Source organism: Chiloscyllium punctatum, chromosome 41, assembly GCF_047496795.1.
Source record: "Chiloscyllium punctatum isolate Juve2018m chromosome 41, sChiPun1.3, whole genome shotgun sequence".
NCBI classification, from domain to species: Eukaryota; Metazoa; Chordata; class Chondrichthyes; order Orectolobiformes; family Hemiscylliidae; genus Chiloscyllium; species Chiloscyllium punctatum.
In genome coordinates this window covers 55850600-55868689 of record NC_092779.1, presented here as the reverse complement: position 1 = coordinate 55868689, position 18090 = coordinate 55850600, and the positions used below count along the sequence as shown (strand labels likewise).

Below are 18090 nucleotides of genomic sequence, written 5' to 3'. Positions count from 1 at the left end.
TTCTGTAGCCTCTCTGTCGATTCCTCCGTCTCACTTCCAACGTGGCTTAGATCTCGGGGCGCACCTTAATACTAGCGACGCTGTGAAAGCATAGGTCCAGAGGTTCCTCTGAGAGTGTAATTTCTTTCATTGCTGTTGCTGATTGAATGAGCCACTTCCGTGCGAACTGCTCCAAAACATGATTCAGGACCTCTGGTGCCAACTCTCGTACGTTGAATAACGACAGACAGCTTCCAAATGAGGTCTTTCAGAGACGACTTTGGGGGTACATTTGACAGACAGACTAGTTCAGGAATCCGTGGTGCGCTGTGATACCAGAGCATCAGCTTCTTCCCTGTCTTTGAACCGGGCAAACCTGCGCAAGGAATGCAAATGCGGTGCTGCTTTTCATGGAAGGATCAGAAGGCGGGAACTACACTCTCAAACAGAATGGCATATGATCAGAACCAGGTTGGAGAAAAACTTGACAATGCTTTGCACAGTAATTAAATGGAGTTGCATTACATTTCACTACGAGAGCAGATTTGTTCAAGCACTGAAAGTTGAAGCCATTCTACTTTTCACCTTTCTGTTTCCAATCGCTCGTTGTTTAATGGGACTTGTTTAATTTTGGCTATGTGCTGAGCATGGACGAGATACACCGAAGTATCTGTTTCCACGCGGTGTGCCCTAATAACGTTGTGTTGCTTACACCGGCATTAAAGGATCACTCTTTAGCGGAGCTTGCCGTCGCAGTCTGCGGCACAATCATATAGCCTGTTCGACTGCTCACGGGAACGGTAGCATTGTGAATCGCTGCAGAAACGAACGACTTCCTTACTTTTGCTCCGACTGACCATACTCTGGGAAATTTTCCCAGATTCTCAGTTCAGGATTTTTGCAGCTGGAAGTTACCTCAGAAACCCTGTTCAGTCGTAATTTATTGAGAGAATCGCAAAACGGAAAGCATTTAACACGGAACACAAACAAAACTGGCAAACCAAATGTATTTCCAGACACAGCGAGCATGAATGCTAAATGTGAGACAGTCCGGGGCATGAGCCATAAGGTAATCTCACAACTAACAACAGGGCAATTCCAAACTACTCTTTCAAACATACAGGAGCCTGAGTGCACCACCACTTCCCGGACAATGCTGAAAAGAGAGAAAGAAAGAACATAATAAGAATGGGCCATAAAAAGTGAATTTCACCAATCACAGTCTCGGCTAGATTACCTTTCCCTTCCGATGTCTCCAGGACGGAGATGAATGAAATGGGAGAAATTCAATAACATATGACATCGAAATTCATTGGAACGATTTTTTCATTGGCCAGAAAACCAAATAACGACGAGTCGAGTCACCGTAGTACTTTGTTTCACAACAGCGATGAAATAACAGTCTCCATTCGGTTCCATTAAAATTCAACTCGCCTGGAACGTAAAGCAACAGAAGAGCTGCGGGAGGCGAACACGATCATGACAGCACAGACGCTTCGCCAAATTCGGCACTTTCACACACCACAATTAATTGCCCGGGAAGCAAACCCATTTCGCTTCTGTTTTAAACAGAAACGCAGCAGGAGTCGAAACAGCATTTCAACCAGCTGCGCGATTGGAGAAGGTCAGCAGAAATGGCAGCGGTGGGATTCGAACCCACGCCTCTGTCAGAGACTGGAGCTTAAATCCAGCGCCTTAGACCGCTCGGCCACACTACCAGCCAGCCACTAGCGCTGCCCATTTTCTTGCACTTCCAATTGTGCTCCTGCAAAACAACAGATGCAAAGTCACGTTAAAAGGGTTCCATGATCCCTCTCCGACTCGCACAGCTGCTGGGATGTGCCCGGCTACAATGACAATTTCGCAGCAGATAATGATACCCATCAATCCAGACAAAATTCAATGGTAAGCTGAGTCGATCTTCTCAGACTCTTTTCAGCTCCAAATGCATCTGTGAGTGCGTGAGAACACACGATCGGTTATGATTTGGTCAAATTACCATGAGCTACTTGACATGACTGCAATTTCGATTCTTGCATTGATAAATGATTTCACCCATTGCTCGAAACAGGACAACTTTCACGTTTACACGGAACATGAAACACACCGGACTACAGGGAAAATGCACAAAGCTGAGCAGCCCGTGTTCCAAATCATAACGTGCAGCATAGTTTCAGTCACTGTGTCTGTCTTGCAGAATAAGAGTCCCAAAGAATGTTCTCCACCCTAAAACCGGAGGTAGCATTACAATCCGAGAACGACAGATCACATTGCGAGGATGCTCTGACCTCGGAGCCAATTCGAGATGCCACTTTCCTTGCCTTTTTGCCTTAACCGTGCAATTCGCTGCAGAGATGTTCACACCTGGATATGAGCCACATGGATACCAACTGAGTTGGAAACCTGTGTGGGAATCGAAAGGAAGCGACACAATAAAGTTTGATAAATTCCATGGTGCTTTTAAGAAATGCAGTCTCTGTTCACCTCAATCTAAAAGGCAGTTTCTGAACATAGTCAGAGAAGTCAAAAGGGAATTACCTCACCCCACCCCACTCTCCGGAAGAGGTGCTAACTGCCCTTGAGTGCTTTTTGTTCTCGATGTGAAGAGCTCTCACGCCTGAGTCACCTTCACGTCTCTGGTTGCTGAGCGAATCACAAAGAAGGAATTTCACCAGAGCTGCTACTGCCTCACTTCCCCACTCGCCCTCCCCGTTTACATTTTCCTGCTCGTCAGTGATTTAAAGAAATCCAAATGGATGCGATGTCATTCTGTAGCCTCTCTGTCGATTCCTCCGTCTCACTTCCAACGTGGCTTAGATCTCGGGGCGCACCTTAATACTAGCGACGCTGTGAAAGCATAGGTCCAGAGGTTCCTCTGAGAGTGTAATTTCTTTCATTGCTGTTGCTGATTGAATGAGCCACTTCCGTGCGAACTGCTCCAAAACATGATTCAGGACCTCTGGTGCCAACTCTCGTACGTTGAATAACGACAGACAGCTTCCAAATGAGGTCTTTCAGAGACGACTTTGGGGGTACATTTGACAGACAGACTAGTTCAGGAATCCGTGGTGCGCTGTGATACCAGAGCATCAGCTTCTTCCCTGTCTTTGAACCGGGCAAACCTGCGCAAGGAATGCAAATGCGGTGCTGCTTTTCATGGAAGGATCAGAAGGCGGGAACTACACTCTCAAACAGAATGGCATATGATCAGAACCAGGTTGGAGAAAAACTTGACAATGCTTTGCACAGTAATTAAATGGAGTTGCATTACATTTCACTACGAGAGCAGATTTGTTCAAGCACTGAAAGTTGAAGCCATTCTACTTTTCACCTTTCTGTTTCCAATCGCTCGTTGTTTAATGGGACTTGTTTAATTTTGGCTATGTGCTGAGCATGGACGAGATACACCGAAGTATCTGTTTCCACGCGGTGTGCCCTAATAACGTTGTGTTGCTTACACCGGCATTAAAGGATCACTCTTTAGCGGAGCTTGCCGTCGCAGTCTGCGGCACAATCATATAGCCTGTTCGACTGCTCACGGGAACGGTAGCATTGTGAATCGCTGCAGAAACGAACGACTTCCTTACTTTTGCTCCGACTGACCATACTCTGGGAAATTTTCCCAGATTCTCAGTTCAGGATTTTTGCAGCTGGAAGTTACCTCAGAAACCCTGTTCAGTCGTAATTTATTGAGAGAATCGCAAAACGGAAAGCATTTAACACGGAACACAAACAAAACTGGCAAACCAAATGTATTTCCAGACACAGCGAGCATGAATGCTAAATGTGAGACAGTCCGGGGCATGAGCCATAAGGTAATCTCACAACTAACAACAGGGCAATTCCAAACTACTCTTTCAAACATACAGGAGCCTGAGTGCACCACCACTTCCCGGACAATGCTGAAAAGAGAGAAAGAAAGAACATAATAAGAATGGGCCATAAAAAGTGAATTTCACCAATCACAGTCTCGGCTAGATTACCTTTCCCTTCCGATGTCTCCAGGACGGAGATGAATGAAATGGGAGAAATTCAATAACATATGACATCGAAATTCATTGGAACGATTTTTTCATTGGCCAGAAAACCAAATAACGACGAGTCGAGTCACCGTAGTACTTTGTTTCACAACAGCGATGAAATAACAGTCTCCATTCGGTTCCATTAAAATTCAACTCGCCTGGAACGTAAAGCAACAGAAGAGCTGCGGGAGGCGAACACGATCATGACAGCACAGACGCTTCGCCAAATTCGGCACTTTCACACACCACAATTAATTGCCCGGGAAGCAAACCCATTTCGCTTCTGTTTTAAACAGAAACGCAGCAGGAGTCGAAACAGCATTTCAACCAGCTGCGCGATTGGAGAAGGTCAGCAGAAATGGCAGCGGTGGGATTCGAACCCACGCCTCTGTCAGAGACTGGAGCTTAAATCCAGCGCCTTAGACCGCTCGGCCACACTACCAGCCAGCCACTAGCGCTGCCCATTTTCTTGCACTTCCAATTGTGCTCCTGCAAAACAACAGATGCAAAGTCACGTTAAAAGGGTTCCATGATCCCTCTCCGACTCGCACAGCTGCTGGGATGTGCCCGGCTACAATGACAATTTCGCAGCAGATAATGATACCCATCAATCCAGACAAAATTCAATGGTAAGCTGAGTCGATCTTCTCAGACTCTTTTCAGCTCCAAATGCATCTGTGAGTGCGTGAGAACACACGATCGGTTATGATTTGGTCAAATTACCATGAGCTACTTGACATGACTGCAATTTCGATTCTTGCATTGATAAATGATTTCACCCATTGCTCGAAACAGGACAACTTTCACGTTTACACGGAACATGAAACACACCGGACTACAGGGAAAATGCACAAAGCTGAGCAGCCCGTGTTCCAAATCATAACGTGCAGCATAGTTTCAGTCACTGTGTCTGTCTTGCAGAATAAGAGTCCCAAAGAATGTTCTCCACCCTAAAACCGGAGGTAGCATTACAATCCGAGAACGACAGATCACATTGCGAGGATGCTCTGACCTCGGAGCCAATTCGAGATGCCACTTTCCTTGCCTTTTTGCCTTAACCGTGCAATTCGCTGCAGAGATGTTCACACCTGGATATGAGCCACATGGATACCAACTGAGTTGGAAACCTGTGTGGGAATCGAAAGGAAGCGACACAATAAAGTTTGATAAATTCCATGGTGCTTTTAAGAAATGCAGTCTCTGTTCACCTCAATCTAAAAGGCAGTTTCTGAACATAGTCAGAGAAGTCAAAAGGGAATTACCTCACCCCACCCCACTCTCCGGAAGAGGTGCTAACTGCCCTTGAGTGCTTTTTGTTCTCGATGTGAAGAGCTCTCACGCCTGAGTCACCTTCACGTCTCTGGTTGCTGAGCGAATCACAAAGAAGGAATTTCACCAGAGCTGCTACTGCCTCACTTCCCCACTCGCCCTCCCCGTTTACATTTTCCTGCTCGTCAGTGATTTAAAGAAATCCAAATGGATGCGATGTCATTCTGTAGCCTCTCTGTCGATTCCTCCGTCTCACTTCCAACGTGGCTTAGATCTCGGGGCGCACCTTAATACTAGCGACGCTGTGAAAGCATAGGTCCAGAGGTTCCTCTGAGAGTGTAATTTCTTTCATTGCTGTTGCTGATTGAATGAGCCACTTCCGTGCGAACTGCTCCAAAACATGATTCAGGACCTCTGGTGCCAACTCTCGTACGTTGAATAACGACAGACAGCTTCCAAATGAGGTCTTTCAGAGACGACTTTGGGGGTACATTTGACAGACAGACTAGTTCAGGAATCCGTGGTGCGCTGTGATACCAGAGCATCAGCTTCTTCCCTGTCTTTGAACCGGGCAAACCTGCGCAAGGAATGCAAATGCGGTGCTGCTTTTCATGGAAGGATCAGAAGGCGGGAACTACACTCTCAAACAGAATGGCATATGATCAGAACCAGGTTGGAGAAAAACTTGACAATGCTTTGCACAGTAATTAAATGGAGTTGCATTACATTTCACTACGAGAGCAGATTTGTTCAAGCACTGAAAGTTGAAGCCATTCTACTTTTCACCTTTCTGTTTCCAATCGCTCGTTGTTTAATGGGACTTGTTTAATTTTGGCTATGTGCTGAGCATGGACGAGATACACCGAAGTATCTGTTTCCACGCGGTGTGCCCTAATAACGTTGTGTTGCTTACACCGGCATTAAAGGATCACTCTTTAGCGGAGCTTGCCGTCGCAGTCTGCGGCACAATCATATAGCCTGTTCGACTGCTCACGGGAACGGTAGCATTGTGAATCGCTGCAGAAACGAACGACTTCCTTACTTTTGCTCCGACTGACCATACTCTGGGAAATTTTCCCAGATTCTCAGTTCAGGATTTTTGCAGCTGGAAGTTACCTCAGAAACCCTGTTCAGTCGTAATTTATTGAGAGAATCGCAAAACGGAAAGCATTTAACACGGAACACAAACAAAACTGGCAAACCAAATGTATTTCCAGACACAGCGAGCATGAATGCTAAATGTGAGACAGTCCGGGGCATGAGCCATAAGGTAATCTCACAACTAACAACAGGGCAATTCCAAACTACTCTTTCAAACATACAGGAGCCTGAGTGCACCACCACTTCCCGGACAATGCTGAAAAGAGAGAAAGAAAGAACATAATAAGAATGGGCCATAAAAAGTGAATTTCACCAATCACAGTCTCGGCTAGATTACCTTTCCCTTCCGATGTCTCCAGGACGGAGATGAATGAAATGGGAGAAATTCAATAACATATGACATCGAAATTCATTGGAACGATTTTTTCATTGGCCAGAAAACCAAATAACGACGAGTCGAGTCACCGTAGTACTTTGTTTCACAACAGCGATGAAATAACAGTCTCCATTCGGTTCCATTAAAATTCAACTCGCCTGGAACGTAAAGCAACAGAAGAGCTGCGGGAGGCGAACACGATCATGACAGCACAGACGCTTCGCCAAATTCGGCACTTTCACACACCACAATTAATTGCCCGGGAAGCAAACCCATTTCGCTTCTGTTTTAAACAGAAACGCAGCAGGAGTCGAAACAGCATTTCAACCAGCTGCGCGATTGGAGAAGGTCAGCAGAAATGGCAGCGGTGGGATTCGAACCCACGCCTCTGTCAGAGACTGGAGCTTAAATCCAGCGCCTTAGACCGCTCGGCCACACTACCAGCCAGCCACTAGCGCTGCCCATTTTCTTGCACTTCCAATTGTGCTCCTGCAAAACAACAGATGCAAAGTCACGTTAAAAGGGTTCCATGATCCCTCTCCGACTCGCACAGCTGCTGGGATGTGCCCGGCTACAATGACAATTTCGCAGCAGATAATGATACCCATCAATCCAGACAAAATTCAATGGTAAGCTGAGTCGATCTTCTCAGACTCTTTTCAGCTCCAAATGCATCTGTGAGTGCGTGAGAACACACGATCGGTTATGATTTGGTCAAATTACCATGAGCTACTTGACATGACTGCAATTTCGATTCTTGCATTGATAAATGATTTCACCCATTGCTCGAAACAGGACAACTTTCACGTTTACACGGAACATGAAACACACCGGACTACAGGGAAAATGCACAAAGCTGAGCAGCCCGTGTTCCAAATCATAACGTGCAGCATAGTTTCAGTCACTGTGTCTGTCTTGCAGAATAAGAGTCCCAAAGAATGTTCTCCACCCTAAAACCGGAGGTAGCATTACAATCCGAGAACGACAGATCACATTGCGAGGATGCTCTGACCTCGGAGCCAATTCGAGATGCCACTTTCCTTGCCTTTTTGCCTTAACCGTGCAATTCGCTGCAGAGATGTTCACACCTGGATATGAGCCACATGGATACCAACTGAGTTGGAAACCTGTGTGGGAATCGAAAGGAAGCGACACAATAAAGTTTGATAAATTCCATGGTGCTTTTAAGAAATGCAGTCTCTGTTCACCTCAATCTAAAAGGCAGTTTCTGAACATAGTCAGAGAAGTCAAAAGGGAATTACCTCACCCCACCCCACTCTCCGGAAGAGGTGCTAACTGCCCTTGAGTGCTTTTTGTTCTCGATGTGAAGAGCTCTCACGCCTGAGTCACCTTCACGTCTCTGGTTGCTGAGCGAATCACAAAGAAGGAATTTCACCAGAGCTGCTACTGCCTCACTTCCCCACTCGCCCTCCCCGTTTACATTTTCCTGCTCGTCAGTGATTTAAAGAAATCCAAATGGATGCGATGTCATTCTGTAGCCTCTCTGTCGATTCCTCCGTCTCACTTCCAACGTGGCTTAGATCTCGGGGCGCACCTTAATACTAGCGACGCTGTGAAAGCATAGGTCCAGAGGTTCCTCTGAGAGTGTAATTTCTTTCATTGCTGTTGCTGATTGAATGAGCCACTTCCGTGCGAACTGCTCCAAAACATGATTCAGGACCTCTGGTGCCAACTCTCGTACGTTGAATAACGACAGACAGCTTCCAAATGAGGTCTTTCAGAGACGACTTTGGGGGTACATTTGACAGACAGACTAGTTCAGGAATCCGTGGTGCGCTGTGATACCAGAGCATCAGCTTATTCCCTGTCCTTGAACCGGGGAAACCTGCGCAAGGAATGCAAATGCGGTGCTGCTTTTCATGGAAGGATCAGAAGGCGGGAACTACACTCTCAAACAGAATGGCATATGATCAGAACCAGGTTGGAGAAAAACTTGACAATGCTTTGCACAGTAATTAAATGGAGTTGCATTACATTTCACTACGAGAGCAGATTTGTTCAAGCACTGAAAGTTGAAGCCATTCTACTTTTCACCTTTCTGTTTCCAACCGCTCGTTGTTTAATGGGACTTGTTTAATTTTGGCTATGTGCTGAGCATGGACGAGATACACCGAAGTATCTGTTTCCACGCGGTGTGCCCTAATAACGTTGTGTTGCTTACACCGGCATTAAAGGATCACTCTTTAGCGGAGCTTGCCGTCGCAGTCTGCGGCACAATCATATAGCCTGTTCGACTGCTCACGGGAACGGTAGCATTGTGAATCGCTGCAGAAACGAACGACTTCCTTACTTTTGCTCCGACTGACCATACTCTGGGAAATTTTCCCAGATTCTCAGTTCAGGATTTTTGCAGCTGGAAGTTACCTCAGAAACCCTGTTCAGTCGTAATTTATTGAGAGAATCGCAAAACGGAAAGCATTTAACACGGAACACAAACAAAACTGGCAAACCAAATGTATTTCCAGACACAGCGAGCATGAATGCTAAATGTGAGACAGTCCGGGGCATGAGCCATAAGGTAATCTCACAACTAACAACAGGGCAATTCCAAACTACTCTTTCAAACATACAGGAGCCTGAGTGCACCACCACTTCCCGGACAATGCTGAAAAGAGAGAAAGAAACAACATAATAAGAATGGGCCATAAAAAGTGAATTTCACCAATCACAGTCTCGGCTAGATTACCTTTCCCTTCCGATGTCTCCAGGACGGAGATGAATGAAATGGGAGAAATTCAATAACATATGACATCGAAATTCATTGGAACGATTTTTTCATTGGCCAGAAAACCAAATAACGACGAGTCGAGTGACCGTAGTACTTTGTTTCACAACAGCGATGAAATAACAGTCTCCATTCGGTTCCATTAAAATTCAACTCGCCTGGAACGTAAAGCAACAGAAGAGCTGCGGGAGGCGAACACGATCATGACAGCACAGACGCTTCGCCAAATTCGGCACTTTCACACACCACAATTAATTGCCCGGGAAGCAAACCCATTTCGCTTCTGTTTTAAACAGAAACGCAGCAGGAGTCGAAACAGCATTTCAACCAGCTGCGCGATTGGAGAAGGTCAGCAGAAATGGCAGCGGTGGGATTCGAACCCACGCCTCTGTCAGAGACTGGAGCTTAAATCCAGCGCCTTAGACCGCTCGGCCACACTACCAGCCAGCCACTAGCGCTGCCCATTTTCTTGCACTTCCAATTGTGCTCCTGCAAAACAACAGATGCAAAGTCACGTTAAAAGGGTTCCATGATCCCTCTCCGACTCGCACAGCTGCTGGGATGTGCCCGGCTACAATGACAATTTCGCAGCAGATAATGATACCCATCAATCCAGACAAAAATCAATGGTAAGCTGAGTCGATCTTCTCAGACTCTTTTCAGCTCCAAATGCATCTGTGAGTGCGTGAGAACACACGATCGGTTATGATTTGGTCAAATTACCATGAGCTGCTTGACATGACTGCAATTTCGATTCTTGCATTGATAAATGATTTCACCCATTGCTCGAAACAGGACAACTTTCACGTTTACACGGAACATGAAACACACCGGACTACAGGGAAAATGCACAAAGCTGAGCAGCCCGTGTTCCAAATCATAACGTGCAGCATAGTTTCAGTCACTGTGTCTGTCTTGCAGAATAAGAGTCCCAAAGAATGTTCTCCACCCTAAAACCGGAGGTAGCATTACAATCCGAGAACGACAGATCACATTGCGAGGATGCTCTGACCTCGGAGCCAATTCGAGATGCCACTTTCCTTGCCTTTTTGCCTTAACCGTGCAATTCGCTGCAGAGATGTTCACACCTGGATATGAGCCACATGGATACCAACTGAGTTGGAAACCTGTGTGGGAATCGAAAGGAAGCGACACAATAAAGTTTGATAAATTCCATGGTGCTTTTAAGAAATGCAGTCTCTGTTCACCTCAATCTAAAAGGCAGTTTCTGAACATAGTCAGAGAAGTCAAAAGGGAATTACCTCACCCCACCCCACTCTCCGGAAGAGGTGCTAACTGCCCTTGAGTGCTTTTTGTTCTCGATGTGAAGAGCTCTCACGCCTGAGTCACCTTCACGTCTCTGGTTGCTGAGCGAATCACAAAGAAGGAATTTCACCAGAGCTGCTACTGCCTCACTTCCCCACTCGCCCTCCCCGTTTACATTTTCCTGCTCGTCAGTGATTTAAAGAAATCCAAATGGATGCGATGTCATTCTGTAGCCTCTCTGTCGATTCCTCCGTCTCACTTCCAACGTGGCTTAGATCTCGGGGCGCACCTTAATACTAGCGACGCTGTGAAAGCATAGGTCCAGAGGTTCCTCTGAGAGTGTAATTTCTTTCATTGCTGTTGCTGATTGAATGAGCCACTTCCGTGCGAACTGCTCCAAAACATGATTCAGGACCTCTGGTGCCAACTCTCGTACGTTGAATAACGACAGACAGCTTCCAAATGAGGTCTTTCAGAGACGACTTTGGGGGTACATTTGACAGACAGACTAGTTCAGGAATCCGTGGTGCGCTGTGATACCAGAGCATCAGCTTCTTCCCTGTCTTTGAACCGGGCAAACCTGCGCAAGGAATGCAAATGCGGTGCTGCTTTTCATGGAAGGATCAGAAGGCGGGAACTACACTCTCAAACAGAATGGCATATGATCAGAACCAGGTTGGAGAAAAACTTGACAATGCTTTGCACAGTAATTAAATGGAGTTGCATTACATTTCACTACGAGAGCAGATTTGTTCAAGCACTGAAAGTTGAAGCCATTCTACTTTTCACCTTTCTGTTTCCAATCGCTCGTTGTTTAATGGGACTTGTTTAATTTTGGCTATGTGCTGAGCATGGACGAGATACACCGAAGTATCTGTTTCCACGCGGTGTGCCCTAATAACGTTGTGTTGCTTACACCGGCATTAAAGGATCACTCTTTAGCGGAGCTTGCCGTCGCAGTCTGCGGCACAATCATATAGCCTGTTCGACTGCTCACGGGAACGGTAGCATTGTGAATCGCTGCAGAAACGAACGACTTCCTTACTTTTGCTCCGACTGACCATACTCTGGGAAATTTTCCCAGATTCTCAGTTGAGGATTTTTGCAGCTGGAAGTTACCTCAGAAACCCTGTTCAGTCGTAATTTATTGAGAGAATCGCAAAACGGAAAGCATTTAACACGGAACACAAACAAAACTGGCAAACCAAATGTATTTCCAGACACAGCGAGCATGAATGCTAAATGTGAGACAGTCCGGGGCATGAGCCATAAGGTAATCTCACAACTAACAACAGGGCAATTCCAAACTACTCTTTCAAACATACAGGAGCCTGAGTGCACCACCACTTCCCGGACAATGCTGAAAAGAGAGAAAGAAAGAACATAATAAGAATGGGCCATAAAAAGTGAATTTCACCAATCACAGTCTCGGCTAGATTACCTTTCCCTTCCGATGTCTCCAGGACGGAGATGAATGAAATGGGAGAAATTCAATAACATATGACATCGAAATTCATTGGAACGATTTTTTCATTGGCCAGAAAACCAAATAACGACGAGTCGAGTCACCGTAGTACTTTGTTTCACAACAGCGATGAAATAACAGTCTCCATTCGGTTCCATTAAAATTCAACTCGCCTGGAACGTAAAGCAACAGAAGAGCTGCGGGAGGCGAACACGATCATGACAGCACAGACGCTTCGCCAAATTCGGCACTTTCACACACCACAATTAATTGCCCGGGAAGCAAACCCATTTCGCTTCTGTTTTAAACAGAAACGCAGCAGGAGTCGAAACAGCATTTCAACCAGCTGCGCGATTGGAGAAGGTCAGCAGAAATGGCAGCGGTGGGATTCGAACCCACGCCTCTGTCAGAGACTGGAGCTTAAATCCAGCGCCTTAGACCGCTCGGCCACACTACCAGCCAGCCACTAGCGCTGCCCATTTTCTTGCACTTCCAATTGTGCTCCTGCAAAACAACAGATGCAAAGTCACGTTAAAAGGGTTCCATGATCCCTCTCCGACTCGCACAGCTGCTGGGATGTGCCCGGCTACAATGACAATTTCGCAGCAGATAATGATACCCATCAATCCAGACAAAACTCAATGGAAAGCTGAGTCGATCTTCTCAGACTCTTTTCAGCTCCAAATGCATCTGTGAGTGCGTGAGAACACACGATCGGTTATGATTTGGTCAAATTACCATGAGCTACTTGACATGACTGCAATTTCGATTCTTGCATTGATAAATGATTTCACCCATTGCTCGAAACAGGACAACTTTCACGTTTACACGGAACATGAAACACACCGGACTACAGGGAAAATGCACAAAGCTGAGCAGCCCGTGTTCCAAATCATAACGTGCAGCATAGTTTCAGTCACTGTGTCTGTCTTGCAGAATAAGAGTCCCAAAGAATGTTCTCCACCCTAAAACCGGAGGTAGCATTACAATCCGAGAACGACAGATCACATTGCGAGGATGCTCTGACCTCGGAGCCAATTCGAGATGCCACTTTCCTTGCCTTTTTGCCTTAACCGTGCAATTCGCTGCAGAGATGTTCACACCTGGATATGAGCCACATGGATACCAACTGAGTTGGAAACCTGTGTGGGAATCGAAAGGAAGCGACACAATAAAGTTTGATAAATTCCATGGTGCTTTTAAGAAATGCAGTCTCTGTTCACCTCAATCTAAAAGGCAGTTTCTGAACATAGTCAGAGAAGTCAAAAGGGAATTACCTCACCCCACCCCACTCTCCGGAAGAGGTGCTAACTGCCCTTGAGTGCTTTTTGTTCTCGATGTGAAGAGCTCTCACGCCTGAGTCACCTTCACGTCTCTGGTTGCTGAGCGAATCACAAAGAAGGAATTTCACCAGAGCTGCTACTGCCTCACTTCCCCACTCGCCCTCCCCGTTTACATTTTCCTGCTCGTCAGTGATTTAAAGAAATCCAAATGGATGCGATGTCATTCTGTAGCCTCTCTGTCGATTCCTCCGTCTCACTTCCAACGTGGCTTAGATCTCGGGGCGCACCTTAATACTAGCGACGCTGTGAAAGCATAGGTCCAGAGGTTCCTCTGAGAGTGTAATTTCTTTCATTGCTGTTGCTGATTGAATGAGCCACTTCCGTGCGAACTGCTCCAAAACATGATTCAGGACCTCTGGTGCCAACTCTCGTACGTTGAATAACGACAGACAGCTTCCAAATGAGGTCTTTCAGAGACGACTTTGGGGGTACATTTGACAGACAGACTAGTTCAGGAATCCGTGGTGCGCTGTGATACCAGAGCATCAGCTTCTTCCCTGTCTTTGAACCGGGCAAACCTGCGCAAGGAATGCAAATGCGGTGCTGCTTTTCATGGAAGGATCAGAAGGCGGGAACTACACTCTCAAACAGAATGGCATATGATCAGAACCAGGTTGGAGAAAAACTTGACAATGCTTTGCACAGTAATTAAATGGAGTTGCATTACATTTCACTACGAGAGCAGATTTGTTCAAGCACTGAAAGTTGAAGCCATTCTACTTTTCACCTTTCTGTTTCCAACCGCTCGTTGTTTAATGGGACTTGTTTAATTTTGGCTATGTGCTGAGCATGGACGAGATACACCGAAGTATCTGTTTCCACGCGGTGTGCCCTAATAACGTTGTGTTGCTTACACCGGCATTAAAGGATCACTCTTTAGCGGAGCTTGCCGTCGCAGTCTGCGGCACAATCATATAGCCTGTTCGACTGCTCACGGGAACGGTAGCATTGTGAATCGCTGCAGAAACGAACGACTTCCTTACTTTTGCTCCGACTGACCATACTCTGGGAAATTTTCCCAGATTCTCAGTTCAGGATTTTTGCAGCTGGAAGTTACCTCAGAAACCCTGTTCAGTCGTAATTTATTGAGAGAATCGCAAAACGGAAAGCATTTAACACGGAACACAAACAAAACTGGCAAACCAAATGTATTTCCAGACACAGCGAGCATGAATGCTAAATGTGAGACAGTCCGGGGCATGAGCCATAAGGTAATCTCACAACTAACAACAGGGCAATTCCAAACTACTCTTTCAAACATACAGGAGCCTGAGTGCACCACCACTTCCCGGACAATGCTGAAAAGAGAGAAAGAAAGAACATAATAAGAATGGGCCATAAAAAGTGAATTTCACCAATCACAGTCTCGGCTAGATTACCTTTCCCTTCCGATGTCTCCAGGACGGAGATGAATGAAATGGGAGAAATTCAATAACATATGACATCGAAATTCATTGGAACGATTTTTTCATTGGCCAGAAAACCAAATAACGACGAGTCGAGTCACCGTAGTACTTTGTTTCACAACAGCGATGAAATAACAGTCTCCATTCGGTTCCATTAAAATTCAACTCGCCTGGAACGTAAAGCAACAGAAGAGCTGCGGGAGGCGAACACGATCATGACAGCACAGACGCTTCGCCAAATTCGGCACTTTCACACACCACAATTAATTGCCCGGGAAGCAAACCCATTTCGCTTCTGTTTTAAACAGAAACGCAGCAGGAGTCGAAACAGCATTTCAACCAGCTGCGCGATTGGAGAAGGTCAGCAGAAATGGCAGCGGTGGGATTCGAACCCACGCCTCTGTCAGAGACTGGAGCTTAAATCCAGCGCCTTAGACCGCTCGGCCACACTACCAGCCAGCCACTAGCGCTGCCCATTTTCTTGCACTTCCAATTGTGCTCCTGCAAAACAACAGATGCAAAGTCACGTTAAAAGGGTTCCATGATCCCTCTCCGACTCGCACAGCTGCTGGGATGTGCCCGGCTACAATGACAATTTCGCAGCAGATAATGATACCCATCAATCCAGACAAAAATCAATGGTAAGCTGAGTCGATCTTCTCAGACTCTTTTCAGCTCCAAATGCATCTGTGAGTGCGTGAGAACACACGATCGGTTATGATTTGGTCAAATTACCATGAGCTACTTGACATGACTGCAATTTCGATTCTTGCATTGATAAATGATTTCACCCATTGCTCGAAACAGGACAACTTTCACGTTTACACGGAACATGAAACACACCGGACTACAGGGAAAATGCACAAAGCTGAGCAGCCCGTGTTCCAAATCATAACGTGCAGCATAGTTTCAGTCACTGTGTCTGTCTTGCAGAATAAGAGTCCCAAAGAATGTTCTCCACCCTAAAACCGGAGGTAGCATTACAATCCGAGAACGACAGATCACATTGCGAGGATGCTCTGACCTCGGAGCCAATTCGAGATGCCACTTTCCTTGCCTTTTTGCCTTAACCGTGCAATTCGCTGCAGAGATGTTCACACCTGGATATGAGCCACATGGATACCAACTGAGTTGGAAACCTGTGTGGGAATCGAAAGGAAGCGACACAATAAAGTTTGATAAATTCCATGGTGCTTTTAAGAAATGCAGTCTCTGTTCACCTCAATCTAAAAGGCAGTTTCTGAACATAGTCAGAGAAGTCAAAAGGGAATTACCTCACCCCACCCCACTCTCCGGAAGAGGTGCTAACTGCCCTTGAGTGCTTTTTGTTCTCGATGTGAAGAGCTCTCACGCCTGAGTCACCTTCACGTCTCTGGTTGCTGAGCCAATCACAAAGAAGGAATTTCACCAGAGCTGCTACTGCCTCACTTCCCCACTCGCCCTCCCCGTTTACATTTTCCTGCTCGTCAGTGATTTAAAGAAATCCAAATGGATGCGATGTCATTCTGTAGCCTCTCTGTCGATTCCTCCGTCTCACTTCCAACGTGGCTTAGATCTCGGGGCGCACCTTAATACTAGCGACGCTGTGAAAGCATAGGTCCAGAGGTTCCTCTGAGAGTGTAATTTCTTTCATTGCTGTTGCTGATTGAATGAGCCACTTCCGTGCGAACTGCTCCAAAACATGATTCAGGACCTCTGGTGCCAACTCTCGTACGTTGAATAACGACAGACAGCTTCCAAATGAGGTCTTTCAGAGACGACTTTGGGGGTACATTTGACAGACAGACTAGTTCAGGAATCCGTGGTGCGCTGTGATACCAGAGCATCAGCTTCTTCCCTGTCTTTGAACCGGGCAAACCTGCGCAAGGAATGCAAATGCGGTGCTGCTTTTCATGGAAGGATCAGAAGGCGGGAACTACACTCTCAAACAGAATGGCATATGATCAGAACCAGGTTGGAGAAAAACTTGACAATGCTTTGCACAGTAATTAAATGGAGTTGCATTACATTTCACTACGAGAGCAGATTTGTTCAAGCACTGAAAGTTGAAGCCATTCTACTTTTCACCTTTCTGTTTCCAATCGCTCGTTGTTTAATGGGACTTGTTTAATTTTGGCTATGTGCTGAGCATGGACGAGATACACCGAAGTATCTGTTTCCACGCGGTGTGCCCTAATAACGTTGTGTTGCTTACACCGGCATTAAAGGATCACTCTTTAGCGGAGCTTGCCGTCGCAGTCTGCGGCACAATCATATAGCCTGTTCGACTGCTCACGGGAACGGTAGCATTGTGAATCGCTGCAGAAACGAACGACTTCCTTACTTTTGCTCCGACTGACCATACTCTGGGAAATTTTCCCAGATTCTCAGTTCAGGATTTTTGCAGCTGGAAGTTACCTCAGAAACCCTGTTCAGTCGTAATTTATTGAGAGAATCGCAAAACGGAAAGCATTTAACACGGAACACAAACAAAACTGGCAAACCAAATGTATTTCCAGACACAGCGAGCATGAATGCTAAATGTGAGACAGTCCGGGGCATGAGCCATAAGGTAATCTCACAACTAACAACAGGGCAATTCCAAACTACTCTTTCAAACATACAGGAGCCTGAGTGCACCACCACTTCCCGGACAATGCTGAAAAGAGAGAAAGAAAGAACATAATAAGAATGGGCCATAAAAAGTGAATTTCACCAATCACAGTCTCGGCTAGATTACCTTTCCCTTCCGATGTCTCCAGGACGGAGATGAATGAAATGGGAGAAATTCAATAACATATGACATCGAAATTCATTGGAACGATTTTTTCATTGGCCAGAAAACCAAATAACGACGAGTCGAGTCACCGTAGTACTTTGTTTCACAACAGCGATGAAATAACAGTCTCCATTCGGTTCCATTAAAATTCAACTCGCCTGGAACGTAAAGCAACAGAAGAGCTGCGGGAGGCGAACACGATCATGACAGCACAGACGCTTCGCCAAATTCGGCACTTTCACACACCACAATTAATTGCCCGGGAAGCAAACCCATTTCGCTTCTGTTTTAAACAGAAACGCAGCAGGAGTCGAAACAGCATTTCAACCAGCTGCGCGATTGGAGAAGGTCAGCAGAAA

At 46.1% G+C, this 18090-nt stretch overlaps 6 non-coding genes across 6 annotated transcripts; all 6 read right to left on the bottom strand.

Annotated features, from left to right (window-relative positions):
- Positions 1–1614: 1614 nt before the first annotated feature.
- On the bottom strand, positions 1615–1697 carry trnal-uaa (transfer RNA leucine (anticodon UAA)). Its single transcript has one exon. It is a non-coding gene; the product is annotated as a tRNA-Leu (tRNA).
- A 2663-nt stretch (positions 1698–4360) lies between these two features.
- trnal-uaa (transfer RNA leucine (anticodon UAA)) lies at positions 4361–4443 on the bottom strand. The gene has a single exon. It is a non-coding gene; the product is annotated as a tRNA-Leu (tRNA).
- Positions 4444–7106: 2663 nt separating this feature from the next.
- Positions 7107–7189, bottom strand: trnal-uaa (transfer RNA leucine (anticodon UAA)). The gene has a single exon. It is a non-coding gene; the product is annotated as a tRNA-Leu (tRNA).
- Positions 7190–9852: 2663 nt separating this feature from the next.
- trnal-uaa (transfer RNA leucine (anticodon UAA)) lies at positions 9853–9935 on the bottom strand. Its single transcript has one exon. It is a non-coding gene; the product is annotated as a tRNA-Leu (tRNA).
- Positions 9936–12598: 2663 nt separating this feature from the next.
- On the bottom strand, positions 12599–12681 carry trnal-uaa (transfer RNA leucine (anticodon UAA)). The gene has a single exon. It is a non-coding gene; the product is annotated as a tRNA-Leu (tRNA).
- Positions 12682–15344: 2663 nt separating this feature from the next.
- Positions 15345–15427, bottom strand: trnal-uaa (transfer RNA leucine (anticodon UAA)). Its single transcript has one exon. It is a non-coding gene; the product is annotated as a tRNA-Leu (tRNA).
- Between the last annotated feature and the right edge of the window lie 2663 nt (positions 15428–18090).